General features: G+C 42.9%; 37 non-coding genes and 3 pseudogenes across 37 annotated transcripts; all 40 read left to right on the top strand.

Annotated features, from left to right (window-relative positions):
- The first annotated feature begins 220 nt into the window (after positions 1–220).
- Positions 221–339, top strand: LOC134114774 (5S ribosomal RNA). The gene has a single exon (XR_009947134.1). It is a non-coding gene; the product is annotated as a 5S ribosomal RNA (ribosomal RNA).
- Positions 340–736: 397 nt separating this feature from the next.
- LOC134114273 (5S ribosomal RNA) lies at positions 737–855 on the top strand. Its single transcript, XR_009946639.1, has one exon. It is a non-coding gene; the product is annotated as a 5S ribosomal RNA (ribosomal RNA).
- Positions 856–1194: 339 nt separating this feature from the next.
- On the top strand, positions 1195–1313 carry LOC134114966 (5S ribosomal RNA). The gene has a single exon (XR_009947328.1). It is a non-coding gene; the product is annotated as a 5S ribosomal RNA (ribosomal RNA).
- Positions 1314–1709: 396 nt separating this feature from the next.
- Positions 1710–1828, top strand: LOC134114772 (5S ribosomal RNA; annotated as a pseudogene).
- Positions 1829–2167: 339 nt separating this feature from the next.
- LOC134114664 (5S ribosomal RNA) lies at positions 2168–2286 on the top strand. The gene has a single exon (XR_009947031.1). It is a non-coding gene; the product is annotated as a 5S ribosomal RNA (ribosomal RNA).
- A 396-nt stretch (positions 2287–2682) lies between these two features.
- LOC134114965 (5S ribosomal RNA) lies at positions 2683–2801 on the top strand. Its single transcript, XR_009947327.1, has one exon. It is a non-coding gene; the product is annotated as a 5S ribosomal RNA (ribosomal RNA).
- Positions 2802–3197: 396 nt separating this feature from the next.
- On the top strand, positions 3198–3316 carry LOC134114964 (5S ribosomal RNA). The gene has a single exon (XR_009947326.1). It is a non-coding gene; the product is annotated as a 5S ribosomal RNA (ribosomal RNA).
- Positions 3317–3655: 339 nt separating this feature from the next.
- On the top strand, positions 3656–3774 carry LOC134114962 (5S ribosomal RNA). The gene has a single exon (XR_009947324.1). It is a non-coding gene; the product is annotated as a 5S ribosomal RNA (ribosomal RNA).
- Positions 3775–4170: 396 nt separating this feature from the next.
- On the top strand, positions 4171–4289 carry LOC134114961 (5S ribosomal RNA). The gene has a single exon (XR_009947323.1). It is a non-coding gene; the product is annotated as a 5S ribosomal RNA (ribosomal RNA).
- Positions 4290–4685: 396 nt separating this feature from the next.
- On the top strand, positions 4686–4804 carry LOC134114509 (5S ribosomal RNA). Its single transcript, XR_009946876.1, has one exon. It is a non-coding gene; the product is annotated as a 5S ribosomal RNA (ribosomal RNA).
- A 396-nt stretch (positions 4805–5200) lies between these two features.
- Positions 5201–5319, top strand: LOC134114719 (5S ribosomal RNA). Its single transcript, XR_009947086.1, has one exon. It is a non-coding gene; the product is annotated as a 5S ribosomal RNA (ribosomal RNA).
- A 339-nt stretch (positions 5320–5658) lies between these two features.
- Positions 5659–5777, top strand: LOC134114553 (5S ribosomal RNA). Its single transcript, XR_009946920.1, has one exon. It is a non-coding gene; the product is annotated as a 5S ribosomal RNA (ribosomal RNA).
- Positions 5778–6174: 397 nt separating this feature from the next.
- On the top strand, positions 6175–6293 carry LOC134114960 (5S ribosomal RNA). The gene has a single exon (XR_009947322.1). It is a non-coding gene; the product is annotated as a 5S ribosomal RNA (ribosomal RNA).
- A 339-nt stretch (positions 6294–6632) lies between these two features.
- On the top strand, positions 6633–6751 carry LOC134114959 (5S ribosomal RNA). The gene has a single exon (XR_009947321.1). It is a non-coding gene; the product is annotated as a 5S ribosomal RNA (ribosomal RNA).
- Positions 6752–7147: 396 nt separating this feature from the next.
- LOC134114958 (5S ribosomal RNA) lies at positions 7148–7266 on the top strand. The gene has a single exon (XR_009947320.1). It is a non-coding gene; the product is annotated as a 5S ribosomal RNA (ribosomal RNA).
- Positions 7267–7662: 396 nt separating this feature from the next.
- LOC134114957 (5S ribosomal RNA) lies at positions 7663–7781 on the top strand. The gene has a single exon (XR_009947319.1). It is a non-coding gene; the product is annotated as a 5S ribosomal RNA (ribosomal RNA).
- A 395-nt stretch (positions 7782–8176) lies between these two features.
- LOC134114956 (5S ribosomal RNA) lies at positions 8177–8295 on the top strand. The gene has a single exon (XR_009947318.1). It is a non-coding gene; the product is annotated as a 5S ribosomal RNA (ribosomal RNA).
- Positions 8296–8690: 395 nt separating this feature from the next.
- On the top strand, positions 8691–8809 carry LOC134114955 (5S ribosomal RNA). Its single transcript, XR_009947317.1, has one exon. It is a non-coding gene; the product is annotated as a 5S ribosomal RNA (ribosomal RNA).
- A 396-nt stretch (positions 8810–9205) lies between these two features.
- LOC134114718 (5S ribosomal RNA) lies at positions 9206–9324 on the top strand. Its single transcript, XR_009947085.1, has one exon. It is a non-coding gene; the product is annotated as a 5S ribosomal RNA (ribosomal RNA).
- A 339-nt stretch (positions 9325–9663) lies between these two features.
- LOC134114441 (5S ribosomal RNA) lies at positions 9664–9782 on the top strand. Its single transcript, XR_009946807.1, has one exon. It is a non-coding gene; the product is annotated as a 5S ribosomal RNA (ribosomal RNA).
- Positions 9783–10178: 396 nt separating this feature from the next.
- On the top strand, positions 10179–10297 carry LOC134114954 (5S ribosomal RNA). Its single transcript, XR_009947316.1, has one exon. It is a non-coding gene; the product is annotated as a 5S ribosomal RNA (ribosomal RNA).
- Positions 10298–10636: 339 nt separating this feature from the next.
- Positions 10637–10755, top strand: LOC134114953 (5S ribosomal RNA). Its single transcript, XR_009947315.1, has one exon. It is a non-coding gene; the product is annotated as a 5S ribosomal RNA (ribosomal RNA).
- A 396-nt stretch (positions 10756–11151) lies between these two features.
- LOC134114951 (5S ribosomal RNA) lies at positions 11152–11270 on the top strand. Its single transcript, XR_009947313.1, has one exon. It is a non-coding gene; the product is annotated as a 5S ribosomal RNA (ribosomal RNA).
- Positions 11271–11666: 396 nt separating this feature from the next.
- Positions 11667–11785, top strand: LOC134114950 (5S ribosomal RNA). Its single transcript, XR_009947312.1, has one exon. It is a non-coding gene; the product is annotated as a 5S ribosomal RNA (ribosomal RNA).
- Positions 11786–12181: 396 nt separating this feature from the next.
- Positions 12182–12300, top strand: LOC134114949 (5S ribosomal RNA). Its single transcript, XR_009947311.1, has one exon. It is a non-coding gene; the product is annotated as a 5S ribosomal RNA (ribosomal RNA).
- A 395-nt stretch (positions 12301–12695) lies between these two features.
- On the top strand, positions 12696–12814 carry LOC134114948 (5S ribosomal RNA). Its single transcript, XR_009947310.1, has one exon. It is a non-coding gene; the product is annotated as a 5S ribosomal RNA (ribosomal RNA).
- Positions 12815–13209: 395 nt separating this feature from the next.
- LOC134114947 (5S ribosomal RNA) lies at positions 13210–13328 on the top strand. The gene has a single exon (XR_009947309.1). It is a non-coding gene; the product is annotated as a 5S ribosomal RNA (ribosomal RNA).
- Positions 13329–13724: 396 nt separating this feature from the next.
- LOC134114717 (5S ribosomal RNA) lies at positions 13725–13843 on the top strand. Its single transcript, XR_009947084.1, has one exon. It is a non-coding gene; the product is annotated as a 5S ribosomal RNA (ribosomal RNA).
- Positions 13844–14182: 339 nt separating this feature from the next.
- On the top strand, positions 14183–14301 carry LOC134114329 (5S ribosomal RNA). The gene has a single exon (XR_009946695.1). It is a non-coding gene; the product is annotated as a 5S ribosomal RNA (ribosomal RNA).
- A 396-nt stretch (positions 14302–14697) lies between these two features.
- Positions 14698–14816, top strand: LOC134114946 (5S ribosomal RNA). The gene has a single exon (XR_009947308.1). It is a non-coding gene; the product is annotated as a 5S ribosomal RNA (ribosomal RNA).
- A 396-nt stretch (positions 14817–15212) lies between these two features.
- LOC134114945 (5S ribosomal RNA) lies at positions 15213–15331 on the top strand. The gene has a single exon (XR_009947307.1). It is a non-coding gene; the product is annotated as a 5S ribosomal RNA (ribosomal RNA).
- A 339-nt stretch (positions 15332–15670) lies between these two features.
- On the top strand, positions 15671–15789 carry LOC134114944 (5S ribosomal RNA). Its single transcript, XR_009947306.1, has one exon. It is a non-coding gene; the product is annotated as a 5S ribosomal RNA (ribosomal RNA).
- Positions 15790–16185: 396 nt separating this feature from the next.
- Positions 16186–16304, top strand: LOC134114508 (5S ribosomal RNA). The gene has a single exon (XR_009946875.1). It is a non-coding gene; the product is annotated as a 5S ribosomal RNA (ribosomal RNA).
- A 396-nt stretch (positions 16305–16700) lies between these two features.
- LOC134114770 (5S ribosomal RNA) lies at positions 16701–16819 on the top strand (annotated as a pseudogene).
- A 339-nt stretch (positions 16820–17158) lies between these two features.
- Positions 17159–17277, top strand: LOC134114218 (5S ribosomal RNA). Its single transcript, XR_009946584.1, has one exon. It is a non-coding gene; the product is annotated as a 5S ribosomal RNA (ribosomal RNA).
- Positions 17278–17674: 397 nt separating this feature from the next.
- Positions 17675–17793, top strand: LOC134114272 (5S ribosomal RNA). Its single transcript, XR_009946638.1, has one exon. It is a non-coding gene; the product is annotated as a 5S ribosomal RNA (ribosomal RNA).
- Positions 17794–18132: 339 nt separating this feature from the next.
- Positions 18133–18251, top strand: LOC134114943 (5S ribosomal RNA). The gene has a single exon (XR_009947305.1). It is a non-coding gene; the product is annotated as a 5S ribosomal RNA (ribosomal RNA).
- Positions 18252–18647: 396 nt separating this feature from the next.
- Positions 18648–18766, top strand: LOC134114942 (5S ribosomal RNA). Its single transcript, XR_009947304.1, has one exon. It is a non-coding gene; the product is annotated as a 5S ribosomal RNA (ribosomal RNA).
- Positions 18767–19162: 396 nt separating this feature from the next.
- Positions 19163–19281, top strand: LOC134114768 (5S ribosomal RNA; annotated as a pseudogene).
- Positions 19282–19620: 339 nt separating this feature from the next.
- LOC134114107 (5S ribosomal RNA) lies at positions 19621–19739 on the top strand. The gene has a single exon (XR_009946473.1). It is a non-coding gene; the product is annotated as a 5S ribosomal RNA (ribosomal RNA).
- The last annotated feature ends 71 nt before the right edge of the window (positions 19740–19810 follow it).

Genomic DNA, 19810 nt, shown 5'->3' with positions numbered 1-19810 from the left:
CCATACCATCGTCAGGCCATTTGAGGTGGCGGGGACTGCAATGGCCATCCACCGATTGGCTGGGACTTCTGGGCGGGTCTTCTCTAGTCCATCCAATTTTCGGCATAGGATGTCACAGCCTTCTTTGCATACCCTTATTTAACCCACACAAAGATGCCAACGGCAGGCGTGACATAATTTTTTGACGCATTATAAAGGATTAGGAAAAAGATAAAAAGCAGCTTACGGCCATACCTCTCTGGTTCCGCCCGATCTCGTCTGATCTCGGAAGTTAAGCAGAGCAGGGCCTGGTTAGTACCTGGATGGAAGACCGCCTGGGAATCCCAGGTGCCGTAAGCTTTTTCACTTCTCTCTGAAAGCCGCCGAGCGCCGCAGATTGTACACCTACAAATTACAAAAAGTACATCACATTGTCGAAGAGATGCATGTTTAGTGTTGTTTTAACGTTGGATATATAAGGAACTTAGACAATATCATCAAAATTGATTCCGTTTCATGGTTGCTAAATTAGTGTTGATCAACATTTAACAATTGGCATACTTTTGTTTGTAATTTAGCCGTTGAAATACAGGTGCTAACCCAACATGTTAGAATTGCCAGTGAAGAAAAGTAAAGTTACCTTCAGGTTTTAGGAACCTCTCTTGCCAATCCTAAGAACTGCTTCAATTTTAGAAAAAGAAACTTTTCTGATTATCTTTGACACGTTCTAAAGGATTAGGAAAAAGATATTAAAGCAGCTTACGGCCATACCTCTCTGGTTCCGCCCGATCTCGTCTGATCTCGGAAGCTAAGCAGAGCAGGGCCTGGATAGTACCTGGATGGAAGACCGCCTGGGAATCCCAGGTGCCGTAAGCTTTTTCACTTCTCTCTCCGAAAGCCGCCCAGCGCCGCAGATTGTACACCTACACAATTGTAAAAAGTATTTCACATTGTAGAAGAGATGCAATAGGAAGAAGATGAAAGGTGGCTTACGTCCATACCATCGTCAGGCCATTTGAGGTGGCGGGGACTGCAATGGCCATCCACCGATTGGCTGGGACTCCTGGGCGGGTCTTCTCTAGTCCATCCAATTTTCGGCATAGGATGTCACAGCCTTCTTTGCATACCCTTATTTAACCCACACAAAGATGCCAACGGCAGGCGTGACATAATTTTTTGACGCATTATAAAGGATTAGGAAAAAGATAAAAAGCAGCTTACGGCCATACCTCTCTGGTTCCGCCCGATCTCGTCTGATCTCGGAAGCTAAGCAGAGCAGGGCCTGGTTAGTACCTGGATGGAAGACCGCCTGGGAATCCCAGGTGCCGTAAGCTTTTTCACTTTTCTCTGAAAGCCGCCGAGCGCCGCAGATTGTACACCTACAAATTACAAAAAGTATATCACATTGTCGAAGAGATGCATGTTTAGTGTTGTTTTAACGTTGGATATATAAGGAACTTAGACAATATCATCAAAATTGATTCCGTTTCATGGTTGCTAAATTAGTGTTGATCAACATTTAACAATTGGCCTACTTTTGTTTGTAATTTAGCCGTTGAAATACAGGTGCTAACCCAACATGTTAGAATTGCCAGTGAAGAAAAGTAAAGTTACCTTCAGGTTTTAGGAACCTCTCTTGCCAATCCTAAGAACTGCTTCAATTTTAGAAAAAGAAACTCTTCTGATTATCTTTGACACGTTTTAAAGGATTAGGAAAAAGATAAAAAGCAGCGTACGGCCATACCTCTCTAGTTCCGCCCGATTTCGTCTGATCTCGGAAGCTAAGCAGAGCAGGGCCTGGTTAGTACCTGGATGGAAGACCGCCTGGGGATCCCAGGTGCCGTAAGCTTTTTCTCTTCTCTCTCCGAAAGCCGCCCAGCGCCGCAGATTGTACACCTACACAATTGTAAAAAGTATTTCACATTGTAGAAGAGATGCAATAGGAAGAAGATGAAAGGTGGCTTACGTCCATACCATCGTCAGGCCATTTGAGGTGGCGGGGACTGCAATGGCCATCCACCGATTGGCTGGGACTTCTGGGCGGGTCTTCTCTAGTCCATCCAATTTTCGGCATAGGATGTCACAGCCTTCTTTGCATACCCTTATTTAACCCACACAAAGATGCCAACGGCAGGCGTGACATAATTTTTTGACGCATTATAAAGGATTAGGAAAAAGATAAAAAGCAGCTTACGGCCATACCTCTCTGGTTCCGCCCGATCTCGTCTGATCTCGGAAGTTAAGCAGAGCAGGGCCTGGTTAGTACCTGGATGGAAGACCGCCTGGGAATCCCAGGTGCCGTAAGCTTTTTCACTTCTCTCTGAAAGCCGCCGAGCGCCGCAGATTGTACACCTACAAATTACAAAAAGTACATCACATTGTCGAAGAGATGCATGTTTAGTGTTGTTTTAACGTTGGATATATAAGGAACTTAGACAATATCATCAAAATTGATTCCGTTTCATGGTTGCTAAATTAGTGTTGATCAACATTTAACAATTGGCCTACTTTTGTTTGTAATTTAGCCGTTGAAATACAGGTGCTAACCCAACATGTTAGAATTGCCAGTGAAGAAAAGTAAAGTTACCTTCAGGTTTTAGGAACCTCTCTTGCCAATCCTAAGAACTGCTTCAATTTTAGAAAAAGAAACTCTTCTGATTATCTTTGACACGTTTTAAAGGATTAGGAAAAAGATAAAAAGCAGCTTACGGCCATACCTCTCTGGTTCCGCCCGATCTCGTCTGATCTCGGAAGCTAAGCAGAGCAGGGCCTGGTTAGTACCTGGATGGAAGACCGCCTGGGAATCCCAGGTGCCGTAAGCTTTTTCACTTCTCTCTGAAAGCTGCCGAGCGCCGCAGATTGTACACCTACAAATTACAAAAAGTACATCACATTGTCGAAGAGATGCATGTTTAGTGTTGTTTTAACGTTGGATATATAAGGAACTTAGACAATATCATCAAAATTGATTCCGTTTCATGGTTGCTAAATTAGTGTTGATCAACATTTAACAATTGGCATACTTTTGTTTGTAATTTAGCCGTTGAAATACAGGTGCTAACCCAACATGTTAGAATTGCCAGTGAAGAAAAGTAAAGTTACCTTCAGGTTTTAGGAACCTCTCTTGCCAATCCTAAGAACTGCTTCAATTTTAGAAAAAGAAACTCTTCTGATTATCTTTGACACGTTTTAAAGGATTAGGAAAAAGATCAAAAGCAGCTTACGGCCATACCTCTCTGGTTCCGCCCGATCTCGTCTGATCTCGGAAGCTAAGCAGAGCAGGGCCTGGTTAGTACCTGGATGGAAGACCGCCTGGGAATCCCAGGTGCCGTAAGCTTTTTCACTTCTCTCTCCGAAAGCCGCCCAGCGCCGCAGATTGTACACCTACACAATTGTAAAAAGTATTTCACATTGTAGAAGAGATGCAATAGGAAGAAGATGAAAGGTGGCTTACGTCCATACCATCGTCAGGCCATTTGAGGTGGCGGGGACTGCAATGGCCATCCACCGATTGGCTGGGACTCCTGGGCGGGTCTTCTCTAGTCCATCCAATTTTCGGTATAGGATGTCACAGCCTTCTTTGCATACCCTTATTTAACCCACACAAAGATGCCAACGGCAGGCGTGACATAATTTTTTGACGCATTATAAAGGATTAGGAAAAAGATAAAAAGCAGCTTACGGCCATACCTCTCTGGTTCCGCCCGATCTCGTCTGATCTCGGAAGCTAAGCAGAGCAGGGCCTGGTTAGTACCTGGATGGAAGACCGCCTGGGAATCCCAGGTGCCGTAAGCTTTTTCACTTCTCTCTGAAAGCCGCCGAGCGCCGCAGATTGTACACCTACAAATTACAAAAAGTATATCACATTGTCGAAGAGATGCATGTTTAGTGTTGTTTTAACGTTGGATATATAAGGAACTTAGACAATATCATCAAAATTGATTCCGTTTCATGGTTGCTAAATTAGTGTTGATCAACATTTAACAATTGGCCTACTTTTGTTTGTAATTTAGCCGTTGAAATACAGGTGCTAACCCAACATGTTAGAATTGCCAGTGAAGAAAAGTAAAGTTACCTTCAGGTTTTAGGAACCTCTCTTGCCAATCCTAAGAACTGCTTCAATTTTAGAAAAAGAAACTCTTCTGATTATCTTTGACACGTTTTAAAGGATTAGGAAAAAGATAAAAAGCAGCTTACGGCCATACCTCTCTGGTTCCGCCCGATCTCGTCTGATCTCGGAAGCTAAGCAGAGCAGGGCCTGGTTAGTACCTGGATGGAAGACCGCCTGGGAATCCCAGGTGCCGTAAGCTTTTTCACTTCTCTCTGAAAGCCGCCGAGCGCCGCAGATTGTACACCTACAAATTACAAAAAGTATATCACATTGTCGAAGAGATGCATGTTTAGTGTTGTTTTAACGTTGGATATATAAGGAACTTAGACAATATCATCAAAATTGATTCCGTTTCATGGTTGCTAAATTAGTGTTGATCAACATTTAACAATTGGCATACTTTTGTTTGTAATTTAGCCGTTGAAATACAGGTGCTAACCCAACATGTTAGAATTGCCAGTGAAGAAAAGTAAAGTTACCTTCAGGTTTTAGGAACCTCTCTTGCCAATCCTAAGAACTGCTTCAATTTTAGAAAAAGAAACTCTTCTGATTATCTTTGACACGTTCTAAAGGATTAGGAAAAAGATAAAAAGCAGCTTACGGCCATACCTCTCTGGTTCCGCCCGATCTCGTCTGATCTCGGAAGCTAAGCAGAGCAGGGCCTGCTTAGTACCTGGATGGAAGACCGCCTGGGAATCCCAGGTGCCGTAAGCTTTTTCACTTCTCTCTGAAAGCCGCCGAGCGCCGCAGATTGTACACCTACAAATTACAAAAAGTATATCACATTGTCGAAGAGATGCATGTTTAGTGTTGTTTTAACGTTGGATATATAAGGAACTTAGACAATATCATCAAAATTGATTCCGTTTCATGGTTGCTAAATTAGTGTTGATCAACATTTAACAATTGGCCTACTTTTGTTTGTAATTTAGCCGTTGAAATACAGGTGCTAACCCAACATGTTAGAATTGCCAGTGAAGAAAAGTAAAGTTACCTTCAGGTTTTAGGAACCTCTCTTGCCAATCCTAAGAACTGCTTCAATTTTAGAAAAAGAAACTCTTCTGATTATCTTTGACACGTTTTAAAGGATTAGGAAAAAGATAAAAAGCAGCGTACGGCCATACCTCTCTGGTTCCGCCCGATCTCGTCTGATCTCGGAAGCTAAGCAGAGCAGGGCCTGGTTAGTACCTGGATGGAAGACCGCCTGGGGATCCCAGGTGCCGTAAGCTTTTTCTCTTCTCTCTCCGAAAGCCGCCCAGCGCCGCAGATTGTACACCTACACAATTGTAAAAAGTATTTCACATTGTAGAAGAGATGCAATAGGAAGAAGATGAAAGGTGGCTTACGTCCATACCATCGTCAGGCCATTTGAGGTGGCGGGGACTGCAATGGCCATCCACCGATTGGCTGGGACTTCTGGGCGGGTCTTCTCTAGTCCATCCAATTTTCGGCATAGGATGTCACAGCCTTCTTTGCATACCCTTATTTAACCCACACAAAGATGCCAACGGCAGGCGTGACATAATTTTTTGACGCATTATAAAGGATTAGGAAAAAGATAAAAAGCAGCTTACGGCCATACCTCTCTGGTTCCGCCCGATCTCGTCTGATCTCGGAAGTTAAGCAGAGCAGGGCCTGGTTAGTACCTGGATGGAAGACCGCCTGGGAATCCCAGGTGCCGTAAGCTTTTTCACTTCTCTCTGAAAGCCGCCGAGCGCCGCAGATTGTACACCTACAAATTACAAAAAGTACATCACATTGTCGAAGAGATGCATGTTTAGTGTTGTTTTAACGTTGGATATATAAGGAACTTAGACAATATCATCAAAATTGATTCCGTTTCATGGTTGCTAAATTAGTGTTGATCAACATTTAACAATTGGCATACTTTTGTTTGTAATTTAGCCGTTGAAATACAGGTGCTAACCCAACATGTTAGAATTGCCAGTGAAGAAAAGTAAAGTTACCTTCAGGTTTTAGGAACCTCTCTTGCCAATCCTAAGAACTGCTTCAATTTTAGAAAAAGAAACTTTTCTGATTATCTTTGACACGTTCTAAAGGATTAGGAAAAAGATATTAAAGCAGCTTACGGCCATACCTCTCTGGTTCCGCCCGATCTCGTCTGATCTCGGAAGCTAAGCAGAGCAGGGCCTGGTTAGTACCTGGATGGAAGACCGCCTGGGAATCCCAGGTGCCGTAAGCTTTTTCACTTCTCTCTCCGAAAGCCGCCCAGCGCCGCAGATTGTACACCTACACAATTGTAAAAAGTATTTCACATTGTAGAAGAGATGCAATAGGAAGAAGATGAAAGGTGGCTTACGTCCATACCATCGTCAGGCCATTTGAGGTGGCGGGGACTGCAATGGCCATCCACCGATTGGCTGGGACTCCTGGGCGGGTCTTCTCTAGTCCATCCAATTTTCGGCATAGGATGTCACAGCCTTCTTTGCATACCCTTATTTAACCCACACAAAGATGCCAACGGCAGGCGTGACATAATTTTTTGACGCATTATAAAGGATTAGGAAAAAGATAAAAAGCAGCTTACGGCCATACCTCTCTGGTTCCGCCCGATCTCGTCTGATCTCGGAAGCTAAGCAGAGCAGGGCCTGGTTAGTACCTGGATGGAAGACCGCCTGGGAATCCCAGGTGCCGTAAGCTTTTTCACTTCTCTCTGAAAGCCGCCGAGCGCCGCAGATTGTACACCTACAAATTACAAAAAGTATATCACATTGTCGAAGAGATGCATGTTTAGTGTTGTTTTAACGTTGGATATATAAGGAACTTAGACAATATCATCAAAATTGATTCCGTTTCATGGTTGCTAAATTAGTGTTGATCAACATTTAACAATTGGCCTACTTTTGTTTGTAATTTAGCCGTTGAAATACAGGTGCTAACCCAACATGTTAGAATTGCCAGTGAAGAAAAGTAAAGTTACCTTCAGGTTTTAGGAACCTCTCTTGCCAATCCTAAGAACTGCTTCAATTTTAGAAAAAGAAACTCTTCTGATTATCTTTGACACGTTTTAAAGGATTAGGAAAAAGATAAAAAGCAGCTTACGGCCATACCTCTCTGGTTCCGCCCGATCTCGTCTGATCTCGGAAGCTAAGCAGAGCAGGGCCTGGTTAGTACCTGGATGGAAGACCGCCTGGGAATCCCAGGTGCCGTAAGCTTTTTCACTTCTCTCTGAAAGCCGCCGAGCGCCGCAGATTGTACACCTACAAATTACAAAAAGTATATCACATTGTCGAAGAGATGCATGTTTAGTGTTGTTTTAACGTTGGATATATAAGGAACTTAGACAATATCATCAAAATTGATTCCGTTTCATGGTTGCTAAATTAGTGTTGATCAACATTTAACAATTGGCCTACTTTTGTTTGTAATTTAGCCGTTGAAATACAGGTGCTAACCCAACATGTTAGAATTGCCAGTGAAGAAAAGTAAAGTTACCTTCAGGTTTTAGGAACCTCTCTTGCCAATCCTAAGAACTGCTTCAATTTTAGAAAAAGAAACTCTTCTGATTATCTTTGACACGTTTTAAAGGATTAGGAAAAAGATAAAAAGCAGCTTACGGCCATACCTCTCTGGTTCCGCCCGATCTCGTCTGATCTCGGAAGCTAAGCAGAGCAGGGCCTGGTTAGTACCTGGATGGAAGACCGCCTGGGAATCCCAGGTGCCGTAAGCTTTTCACTTCTCTCTGAAAGCTGCCGAGCGCCGCAGATTGTACACCTACAAATTACAAAAAGTACATCACATTGTCGAAGAGATGCATGTTTAGTGTTGTTTTAACGTTGGATATATAAGGAACTTAGACAATATCATCAAAATTGATTCCGTTTCATGGTTGCTAAATTAGTGTTGATCAACATTTAACAATTGGCCTACTTTTGTTTGTAATTTAGCCGTTGAAATACAGGTGCTAACCCAACATGTTAGAATTGCCAGTGAAGAAAAGTAAAGTTACCTTCAGGTTTTAGGAACCTCTCTTGCCAATCCTAAGAACTGCTTCAATTTTAGAAAAAGAAACTCTTCTGATTATCTTTGACACGTTTTAAAGGATTAGGAAAAAGATAAAAAGCAGCTTACGGCCATACCTCTCTGGTTCCGCCCGATCTCGTCTGATCTCGGAAGCTAAGCAGAGCAGGGCCTGGTTAGTACCTGGATGGAAGACCGCCTGGGAATCCCAGGTGCCGTAAGCTTTTCACTTCTCTCTGAAAGCTGCCGAGCGCCGCAGATTGTACACCTACAAATTACAAAAAGTACATCACATTGTCGAAGAGATGCATGTTTAGTGTTGTTTTAACGTTGGATATATAAGGAACTTAGACAATATCATCAAAATTGATTCCGTTTCATGGTTGCTAAATTAGTGTTGATCAACATTTAACAATTGGCATACTTTTGTTTGTAATTTAGCCGTTGAAATACAGGTGCTAACCCAACATGTTAGAATTGCCAGTGAAGAAAAGTAAAGTTACCTTCAGGTTTTAGGAACCTCTCTTGCCAATCCTAAGAACTGCTTCAATTTTAGAAAAAGAAACTCTTCTGATTATCTTTGACACGTTCTAAAGGATTAGGAAAAAGATAAAAAGCAGCTTACGGCCATACCTCTCTGGTTCCGCCCGATCTCGTCTGATCTCGGAAGCTAAGCAGAGCAGGGCCTGGTTAGTACCTGGATGGAAGACCGCCTGGGAATCCCAGGTGCCGTAAGCTTTTTCACTTCTCTCTGAAAGCCGCCGAGCGCCGCAGATTGTACACCTACAAATTACAAAAAGTATATCACATTGTCGAAGAGATGCATGTTTAGTGTTGTTTTAACGTTGGATATATAAGGAACTTAGACAATATCATCAAAATTGATTCCGTTTCATGGTTGCTAAATTAGTGTTGATCAACATTTAACAATTGGCCTACTTTTGTTTGTAATTTAGCCGTTGAAATACAGGTGCTAACCCAACATGTTAGAATTGCCAGTGAAGAAAAGTAAAGTTACCTTCAGGTTTTAGGAACCTCTCTTGCCAATCCTAAGAACTGCTTCAATTTTAGAAAAAGAAACTCTTCTGATTATCTTTGACACGTTTTAAAGGATTAGGAAAAAGATAAAAAGCAGCGTACGGCCATACCTCTCTGGTTCCGCCCGATCTCGTCTGATCTCGGAAGCTAAGCAGAGCAGGGCCTGGTTAGTACCTGGATGGAAGACCGCCTGGGGATCCCAGGTGCCGTAAGCTTTTTCTCTTCTCTCTCCGAAAGCCGCCCAGCGCCGCAGATTGTACACCTACACAATTGTAAAAAGTATTTCACATTGTAGAAGAGATGCAATAGGAAGAAGATGAAAGGTGGCTTACGTCCATACCATCGTCAGGCCATTTGAGGTGGCGGGGACTGCAATGGCCATCCACCGATTGGCTGGGACTTCTGGGCGGGTCTTCTCTAGTCCATCCAATTTTCGGCATAGGATGTCACAGCCTTCTTTGCATACCCTTATTTAACCCACACAAAGATGCCAACGGCAGGCGTGACATAATTTTTTGACGCATTATAAAGGATTAGGAAAAAGATAAAAAGCAGCTTACGGCCATACCTCTCTGGTTCCGCCCGATCTCGTCTGATCTCGGAAGTTAAGCAGAGCAGGGCCTGGTTAGTACCTGGATGGAAGACCGCCTGGGAATCCCAGGTGCCGTAAGCTTTTTCACTTCTCTCTGAAAGCCGCCGAGCGCCGCAGATTGTACACCTACAAATTACAAAAAGTACATCACATTGTCGAAGAGATGCATGTTTAGTGTTGTTTTAACGTTGGATATATAAGGAACTTAGACAATATCATCAAAATTGATTCCGTTTCATGGTTGCTAAATTAGTGTTGATCAACATTTAACAATTGGCCTACTTTTGTTTGTAATTTAGCCGTTGAAATACAGGTGCTAACCCAACATGTTAGAATTGCCAGTGAAGAAAAGTAAAGTTACCTTCAGGTTTTAGGAACCTCTCTTGCCAATCCTAAGAACTGCTTCAATTTTAGAAAAAGAAACTCTTCTGATTATCTTTGACACGTTTTAAAGGATTAGGAAAAAGATCAAAAGCAGCTTACGGCCATACCTCTCTGGTTCCGCCCGATCTCGTCTGATCTCGGAAGCTAAGCAGAGCAGGGCCTGGTTAGTACCTGGATGGAAGACCGCCTGGGAATCCCAGGTGCCGTAAGCTTTTTCACTTCTCTCTCCGAAAGCCGCCCAGCGCCGCAGATTGTACACCTACACAATTGTAAAAAGTATTTCACATTGTAGAAGAGATGCAATAGGAAGAAGATGAAAGGTGGCTTACGTCCATACCATCGTCAGGCCATTTGAGGTGGCGGGGACTGCAATGGCCATCCACCGATTGGCTGGGACTCCTGGGCGGGTCTTCTCTAGTCCATCCAATTTTCGGTATAGGATGTCACAGCCTTCTTTGCATACCCTTATTTAACCCACACAAAGATGCCAACGGCAGGCGTGACATAATTTTTTGACGCATTATAAAGGATTAGGAAAAAGATAAAAAGCAGCTTACGGCCATACCTCTCTGGTTCCGCCCGATCTCGTCTGATCTCGGAAGCTAAGCAGAGCAGGGCCTGGTTAGTACCTGGATGGAAGACCGCCTGGGAATCCCAGGTGCCGTAAGCTTTTTCACTTCTCTCTGAAAGCCGCCGAGCGCCGCAGATTGTACACCTACAAATTACAAAAAGTATATCACATTGTCGAAGAGATGCATGTTTAGTGTTGTTTTAACGTTGGATATATAAGGAACTTAGACAATATCATCAAAATTGATTCCGTTTCATGGTTGCTAAATTAGTGTTGATCAACATTTAACAATTGGCCTACTTTTGTTTGTAATTTAGCCGTTGAAATACAGGTGCTAACCCAACATGTTAGAATTGCCAGTGAAGAAAAGTAAAGTTACCTTCAGGTTTTAGGAACCTCTCTTGCCAATCCTAAGAACTGCTTCAATTTTAGAAAAAGAAACTCTTCTGATTATCTTTGACACGTTTTAAAGGATTAGGAAAAAGATAAAAAGCAGCTTACGGCCATACCTCTCTGGTTCCGCCCGATCTCGTCTGATCTCGGAAGCTAAGCAGAGCAGGGCCTGGTTAGTACCTGGATGGAAGACCGCCTGGGAATCCCAGGTGCCGTAAGCTTTTTCACTTCTCTCTGAAAGCCGCCGAGCGCCGCAGATTGTACACCTACAAATTACAAAAAGTATATCACATTGTCGAAGAGATGCATGTTTAGTGTTGTTTTAACGTTGGATATATAAGGAACTTAGACAATATCATCAAAATTGATTCCGTTTCATGGTTGCTAAATTAGTGTTGATCAACATTTAACAATTGGCCTACTTTTGTTTGTAATTTAGCCGTTGAAATACAGGTGCTAACCCAACATGTTAGAATTGCCAGTGAAGAAAAGTAAAGTTACCTTCAGGTTTTAGGAACCTCTCTTGCCAATCCTAAGAACTGCTTCAATTTTAGAAAAAGAAACTCTTCTGATTATCTTTGACACGTTTTAAAGGATTAGGAAAAAGATAAAAAGCAGCTTACGGCCATACCTCTCTGGTTCCGCCCGATCTCGTCTGATCTCGGAAGCTAAGCAGAGCAGGGCCTGGTTAGTACCTGGATGGAAGACCGCCTGGGAATCCCAGGTGCCGTAAGCTTTTTCACTTCTCTCTGAAAGCCGCCGAGCGCCGCAGATTGTACACCTACAAATTACAAAAAGTATATCACATTGTCGAAGAGATGCATGTTTAGTGTTGTTTTAACGTTGGATATATAAGGAACTTAGACAATATCATCAAAATTGATTCCGTTTCATGGTTGCTAAATTAGTGTTGATCAACATTTAACAATTGGCCTACTTTTGTTTGTAATTTAGCCGTTGAAATACAGGTGCTAACCCAACATGTTAGAATTGCCAGTGAAGAAAAGTAAAGTTACCTTCAGGTTTTAGGAACCTCTCTTGCCAATCCTAAGAACTGCTTCAATTTTAGAAAAAGAAACTCTTCTGATTATCTTTGACACGTTTTAAAGGATTAGGAAAAAGATAAAAAGCAGCTTACGGCCATACCTCTCTGGTTCCGCCCGATCTCGTCTGATCTCGGAAGCTAAGCAGAGCAGGGCCTGGTTAGTACCTGGATGGAAGACCGCCTGGGAATCCCAGGTGCCGTAAGCTTTTCACTTCTCTCTGAAAGCTGCCGAGCGCCGCAGATTGTACACCTACAAATTACAAAAAGTACATCACATTGTCGAAGAGATGCATGTTTAGTGTTGTTTTAACGTTGGATATATAAGGAACTTAGACAATATCATCAAAATTGATTCCGTTTCATGGTTGCTAAATTAGTGTTGATCAACATTTAACAATTGGCCTACTTTTGTTTGTAATTTAGCCGTTGAAATACAGGTGCTAACCCAACATGTTAGAATTGCCAGTGAAGAAAAGTAAAGTTACCTTCAGGTTTTAGGAACCTCTCTTGCCAATCCTAAGAACTGCTTCAATTTTAGAAAAAGAAACTCTTCTGATTATCTTTGACACGTTTTAAAGGATTAGGAAAAAGATAAAAAGCAGCTTACGGCCATACCTCTCTGGTTCCGCCCGATCTCGTCTGATCTCGGAAGCTAAGCAGAGCAGGGCCTGGTTAGTACCTGGATGGAAGACCGCCTGGGAATCCCAGGTGCCGTAAGCTTTTCACTTCTCTCTGAAAGCTGCCGAGCGCCGCAGATTGTACACCTACAAATTACAAAAAGTACATCACATTGTCGAAGAGATGCATGTTTAGTGTTGTTTTAACGTTGGATATATAAGGAACTTAGACAATATCATCAAAATTGATTCCGTTTCATGGTTGCTAAATTAGTGTTGATCAACATTTAACAATTGGCATACTTTTGTTTGTAATTTAGCCGTTGAAATACAGGTGCTAACCCAACATGTTAGAATTGCCAGTGAAGAAAAGTAAAGTTACCTTCAGGTTTTAGGAACCTCTCTTGCCAATCCTAAGAACTGCTTCAATTTTAGAAAAAGAAACTCTTCTGATTATCTTTGACACGTTCTAAAGGATTAGGAAAAAGATAAAAAGCAGCTTACGGCCATACCTCTCTGGTTCCGCCCGATCTCGTCTGATCTCGGAAGCTAAGCAGAGCAGGGCCTGGTTAGTACCTGGATGGAAGACCGCCTGGGAATCCCAGGTGCCGTAAGCTTTTTCACTTCTCTCTGAAAGCCGCCGAGCGCCGCAGATTGTACACCTACAAATTACAAAAAGTATATCACATTGTCGAAGAGATGCATGTTTAGTGTTGTTTTAACGTTGGATATATAAGGAACTTAGACAATATCATCAAAATTGATTCCGTTTCATGGTTGCTAAATTAGTGTTGATCAACATTTAACAATTGGCCTACTTTTGTTTGTAATTTAGCCGTTGAAATACAGGTGCTAACCCAACATGTTAGAATTGCCAGTGAAGAAAAGTAAAGTTACCTTCAGGTTTTAGGAACCTCTCTTGCCAATCCTAAGAACTGCTTCAATTTTAGAAAAAGAAACTCTTCTGATTATCTTTGACACGTTTTAAAGGATTAGGAAAAAGATAAAAAGCAGCGTACGGCCATACCTCTCTGGTTCCGCCCGATCTCGTCTGATCTCGGAAGCTAAGCAGAGCAGGGCCTGGTTAGTACCTGGATGGAAGACCGCCTGGGGATCCCAGGTGCCGTAAGCTTTTTCTCTTCTCTCTCCGAAAGCCGCCCAGCGCCGCAGATTGTACACCTACACAATTGTAAAAAGTATTTCACATTGTAGAAGAGATGCAATAGGAAGAAGATGAAAGGTGGCTTACGTCCATACCATCGTCAGGCCATTTGAGGTGGCGGGGACTGCAATGGCCATCCACCGATTGGCTGGGACTTCTGGGCGGGTCTTCTCTAGTCCATCCAATTTTCGGCATAGGATGTCACAGCCTTCTTTGCATACCCTTATTTAACCCACACAAAGATGCCAACGGCAGGCGTGACATAATTTTTTGACGCATTATAAAGGATTAGGAAAAAGATAAAAAGCAGCTTACGGCCATACCTCTCTGGTTCCGCCCGATCTCGTCTGATCTCGGAAGTTAAGCAGAGCAGGGCCTGGTTAGTACCTGGATGGAAGACCGCCTGGGAATCCCAGGTGCCGTAAGCTTTTTCACTTCTCTCTGAAAGCCGCCGAGCGCCGCAGATTGTACACCTACAAATTACAAAAAGTACATCACATTGTCGAAGAGATGCATGTTTAGTGTTGTTTTAACGTTGGATATATAAGGAACTTAGACAATATCATCAAAATTGATTCCGTTTCATGGTTGCTAAATTAGTGTTGATCAACATTTAACAATTGGCCTACTTTTGTTTGTAATTTAGCCGTTGAAATACAGGTGCTAACCCAACATGTTAGAATTGCCAGTGAAGAAAAGTAAAGTTACCTTCAGGTTTTAGGAACCTCTCTTGCCAATCCTAAGAACTGCTTCAATTTTAGAAAAAGAAACTCTTCTGATTATCTTTGACACGTTTTAAAGGATTAGGAAAAAGATAAAAAGCAGCTTACGGCCATACCTCTCTGGTTCCGCCCGATCTCGTCTGATCTCGGAAGCTAAGCAGAGCAGGGCCTGGTTAGTACCTGGATGGAAGACCGCCTGGGAATCCCAGGTGCCGTAAGCTTTTTCACTTCTCTCTGAAAGCTGCCGAGCGCCGCAGATTGTACACCTACAAATTACAAAAAGTACATCACATTGTCGAAGAGATGCATGTTTAGTGTTGTTTTAACGTTGGATATATAAGGAACTTAGACAATATCATCAAAATTGATTCCGTTTCATGGTTGCTAAATTAGTGTTGATCAACATTTAACAATTGGCATACTTTTGTTTGTAATTTAGCCGTTGAAATACAGGTGCTAACCCAACATGTTAGAATTGCCAGTGAAGAAAAGTAAAGTTACCTTCAGGTTTTAGGAACCTCTCTTGCCAATCCTAAGAACTGCTTCAATTTTAGAAAAAGAAACTCTTCTGATTATCTTTGACACGTTTTAAAGGATTAGGAAAAAGATCAAAAGCAGCTTACGGCCATACCTCTCTGGTTCCGCCCGATCTCGTCTGATCTCGGAAGCTAAGCAGAGCAGGGCCTGGTTAGTACCTGGATGGAAGACCGCCTGGGAATCCCAGGTGCCGTAAGCTTTTTCACTTCTCTCTCCGAAAGCCGCCCAGCGCCGCAGATTGTACACCTACACAATTGTAAAAAGTATTTCACATTGTAGAAGAGATGCAATAGGAAGAAGATGAAAGGTGGCTTACGTCCATACCATCGTCAGGCCATTTGAGGTGGCGGGGACTGCAATGGCCATCCACCGATTGGCTGGGACTCCTGGGCGGGTCTTCTCTAGTCCATCCAATTTTCGGTATAGGATGTCACAGCCTTCTTTGCATACCCTTATTTAACCCACACAAAGATGCCAACGGCAGGCGTGACATAATTTTTTGACGCATTATAAAGGATTAGGAAAAAGATAAAAAGCAGCTTACGGCCATACCTCTCTGGTTCCGCCCGATCTCGTCTGATCTCGGAAGCTAAGCAGAGCAGGGCCTGGTTAGTACCTGGATGGAAGACCGCCTGGGAATCCCAGGTGCCGTAAGCTTTTTCACTTCTCTCTGAAAGCCGCCGAGCGCCGCAGATTGTACACCTACAAATTACAAAAAGTATATCACATTGTCGAAGAGATGCATGTTTAGTGTTGTTTTAACGTTGGATATATAAGGAACTTAGACAATATCATCAAAATTGATTCCGTTTCATGGTTGCTAAATTAGTGTTGATCAACATTTAACAATTGGCCTACTTTTGTTTGTAATTTAGCCGTTGAAATACAGGTGCTAACCCAACATGTTAGAATTGCCAGTGAAGAAAAGTAAAGTTACCTTCAGGTTTTAGGAACCTCTCTTGCCAATCCTAAGAACTGCTTCAATTTTAGAAAAAGAAACTCTTCTGATTATCTTTGACACGTTCTAAAGGATTAGGAAAAAGATAAAAAGCAGCTTACGGCCATACCTCTCTGGTTCCGCCCGATCTCGTCTGATCTCGGAAGCTAAGCAGAGCAGGGCCTGCTTAGTACCTGGATGGAAGACCGCCTGGGAATCCCAGGTGCCGTAAGCTTTTTCACTTCTCTCTGAAAGCCGCCGAGCGCCGCAGATTGTACACCTACAAATTACAAAAAGTATATCACATTGTCGAAGAGATGCATGTTTAGTGTTGTTTTAACGTTGGATATATAAGGAACTTAGACAATATCATCAAAATTGATTCCGTTTCATGGTTGCTAAATTAGTGTTGATCAACATTTAACAATTGGCCTACTTTTGTTTGTAATTTAGCCGTTGAAATACAGGTGCTAACCCAACATGTTAGAATTGCCAGTGAAGAAAAGTAAAGTTACCTTCAGGTTTTAGGAACCTCTCTTGCCAATCCTAAGAACTGCTTCAATTTTAGAAAAAGAAACTCTTCTGATTATCTTTGACACGTTTTAAAGGATTAGGAAAAAGATAAAAAGCAGCGTACGGCCATACCTCTCTGGTTCCGCCCGATCTCGTCTGATCTCGGAAGCTAAGCAGAGCAGGATCTGGTTAGTACCTGGATGGAAGACCGCCTGGGGATCCCAGGTGCCGTAAGCTTTTTCTCTTCTCTCTCCGAAAGCCGCCCAGCGCCGCAGATTGTACACCTACACAATTGTAAAAAGTATTTCACATTGTAGAAGAGATGCAATAGGAAGAAGATGAAAGGTGGCTTACGTCCATACCATCGTCAGGCCATTTGAGGTGGCGGGGACTGCAATGGCCATCCACCGATTGGCTGGGACTTCTGGGCGGGTCTTCTCTAGTCCATCCAATTTTCGGCATAGGATGTCACAGCCTTCTTTGCATACCCTTATTTAACCCACACAAAGATGCCAACGGCAGGCGTGACATAATTTTTTGACGCATTATAAAGGATTAGGAAAAAGATAAAAAGCAGCTTACGGCCATACCTCTCTGGTTCCGCCCGATCTCGTCTGATCTCGGAAGTTAAGCAGAGCAGGGCCTGGTTAGTACCTGGATGGAAGACCGCCTGGGAATCCCAGGTGCCGTAAGCTTTTTCACTTCTCTCTGAAAGCCGCCGAGCGCCGCAGATTGTACACCTACAAATTACAAAAAGTACATCACATTGTCGAAGAGATGCATGTTTAGTGTTGTTTTAACGTTGGATATATAAGGAACTTAGACAATATCATCAAAATTGATTCCGTTTCATGGTTGCTAAATTAGTGTTGATCAACATTTAACAATTGGCATACTTTTGTTTGTAATTTAGCCGTTGAAATACAGGTGCTAACCCAACATGTTAGAATTGCCAGTGAAGAAAAGTAAAGTTACCTTCAGGTTTTAGGAACCTCTCTTGCCAATCCTAAGAACTGCTTCAATTTTAGAAAAAGAAACTTTTCTGATTATCTTTGACACGTTCTAAAGGATTAGGAAAAAGATATTAAAGCAGCTTACGGCCATACCTCTCTGGTTCCGCCCGATCTCGTCTGATCTCGGAAGCTAAGCAGAGCAGGGCCTGGATAGTACCTGGATGGAAGACCGCCTGGGAATCCCAGGTGCCGTAAGCTTTTTCACTTCTCTCTCCGAAAGCCGCCCAGCGCCGCAGATTGTACACCTACACAATTGTAAAAAGTATTTCACATTGTAGAAGAGATGCAATAGGAAGAAGATGAAAGGTGGCTTACGTCCATACCATCGTCAGGCCATTTGAGGTGGCGGGGACTGCAATGGCCATCCACCGATTGGCTGGGACTCCTGGGCGGGTCTTCTCTAGTCCATCCAATTTTCGGCATAGGATGTCACAGCCTTCTTTGCATACCCTTATTTAACCCACACAAAGATGCCAACGGCAGGCGTGACATAATTTTTTGACGCATTATAAAGGATTAGGAAAAAGATAAAAAGCAGCTTACGGCCATACCTCTCTGGTTCCGCCCGATCTCGTCTGATCTCGGAAGCTAAGCAGAGCAGGGCCTGGTTAGTACCTGGATGGAAGACCGCCTGGGAATCCCAGGTGCCGTAAGCTTTTTCACTTCTCTCTGAAAGCCGCCGAGCGCCGCAGATTGTACACCTACAAATTACAAAAAGTATATCACATTGTCGAAGAGATGCATGTTTAGTGTTGTTTTAACGTTGGATATATAAGGAACTTAGACAATATCATCAAAATTGATTCCGTTTCATGGTTGCTAAATTAGTGTTGATCAACATTTAACAATTGGCCTACTTTTGTTTGTAATTTAGCCGTTGAAATACAGGTGCTAACCCAACATGTTAGAATTGCCAGTGAAGAAAAGTAAAGTTACCTTCAGGTTTTAGGAACCTCTCTTGCCAATCCTAAGAACTGCTTCAATTTTAGAAAAAGAAACTCTTCTGATTATCTTTGACACGTTTTAAAGGATTAGGAAAAAGATAAAAAGCAGCTTACGGCCATACCTCTCTGGTTCCGCCCGATCTCGTCTGATCTCGGAAGCTAAGCAGAGCAGGGCCTGGTTAGTACCTGGATGGAAGACCGCCTGGGAATCCCAGGTGCCGTAAGCTTTTTCACTTCTCTCTGAAAGCCGCCGAGCGCCACAGATTGTACACCTACAAATTACAAAAAGTATATCACATTGTCGAAGAGATGCATGTTTAGTGTTGTTTTAACGTTGGATATATAAGGAACTTAGACAATATCATCAAAATTGATTCCGTTTCATGGTTGCTAAATTAGTGTTGATCAACATTTAACAATTGGCCTACTTTTGTTTGTAATTTAGCCGTTGAAATACAGGTGCTAACCCAACATGTTAGAATTGCCAGTGAAGAAAAGTAAAGTTACCTTCAGGTTTTAGGAACCTCTCTTGCCAATCCTAAGAACTGCTTCAATTTTAGAAAAAGAAACTCTTCTGATTATCTTTGACACGTTTTAAAGGATTAGGAAAAAGATAAAAAGCAGCGTACGGCCATACCTCTCTGGTTCCGCCCGATCTCGTCTGATCTCGGAAGCTAAGCAGAGCAGGATCTGGTTAGTACCTGGATGGAAGACCGCCTGGGGATCCCAGGTGCCGTAAGCTTTTTCTCTTCTCTCTCCGAAAGCCGCCCAGCGCCGCAGATTGTACACCTACACAATTGTAAAAAGTATTTCACATTGTAGAAGAGATGCAATAGGAAGAAGATGAAAGGTGGCTTACGTCCATACCATCGTCAGGCCATTTGAGGTGGCGGGGACTGCAATGGCCATCCACCGATTGGCTGGGACTTCTGGGCGGGTCTTCTCTAGTCCATCCAATTTTCGGCATAGGATGTCACAGCCTTCTTTGCATACCCTTATTTAACCCACACAAAGATGCCAACGGCAGGCGTGACATAATTTTTTGACGCATTATAAAGGATTAGGAAAAAGATAAAAAGCAGCTTACGGCCATACCTCTCTGGTTCCGCCCGATCTCGTCTGATCTCGGAAGTTAAGCAGAGCAGGGCCTGGTTAGTACCTGGATGGAAGACCGCCTGGGAATCCCAGGTGCCGTAAGCTTTTTCACTTCTCTCTGAAAGCCGCCGAGCGCCGCAGATTGTACACCTACAAATTACAAAAAGTACATCACA

This window comes from Pungitius pungitius, unplaced genomic scaffold (genome assembly GCF_949316345.1).
Source record: "Pungitius pungitius unplaced genomic scaffold, fPunPun2.1 scaffold_34, whole genome shotgun sequence".
In the NCBI taxonomy this organism is placed as follows: domain Eukaryota; kingdom Metazoa; phylum Chordata; class Actinopteri; order Perciformes; family Gasterosteidae; genus Pungitius; species Pungitius pungitius.
Note: the sequence above shows the minus strand (reverse complement) of the source record. Positions and strands in the feature narration are given on the sequence as shown.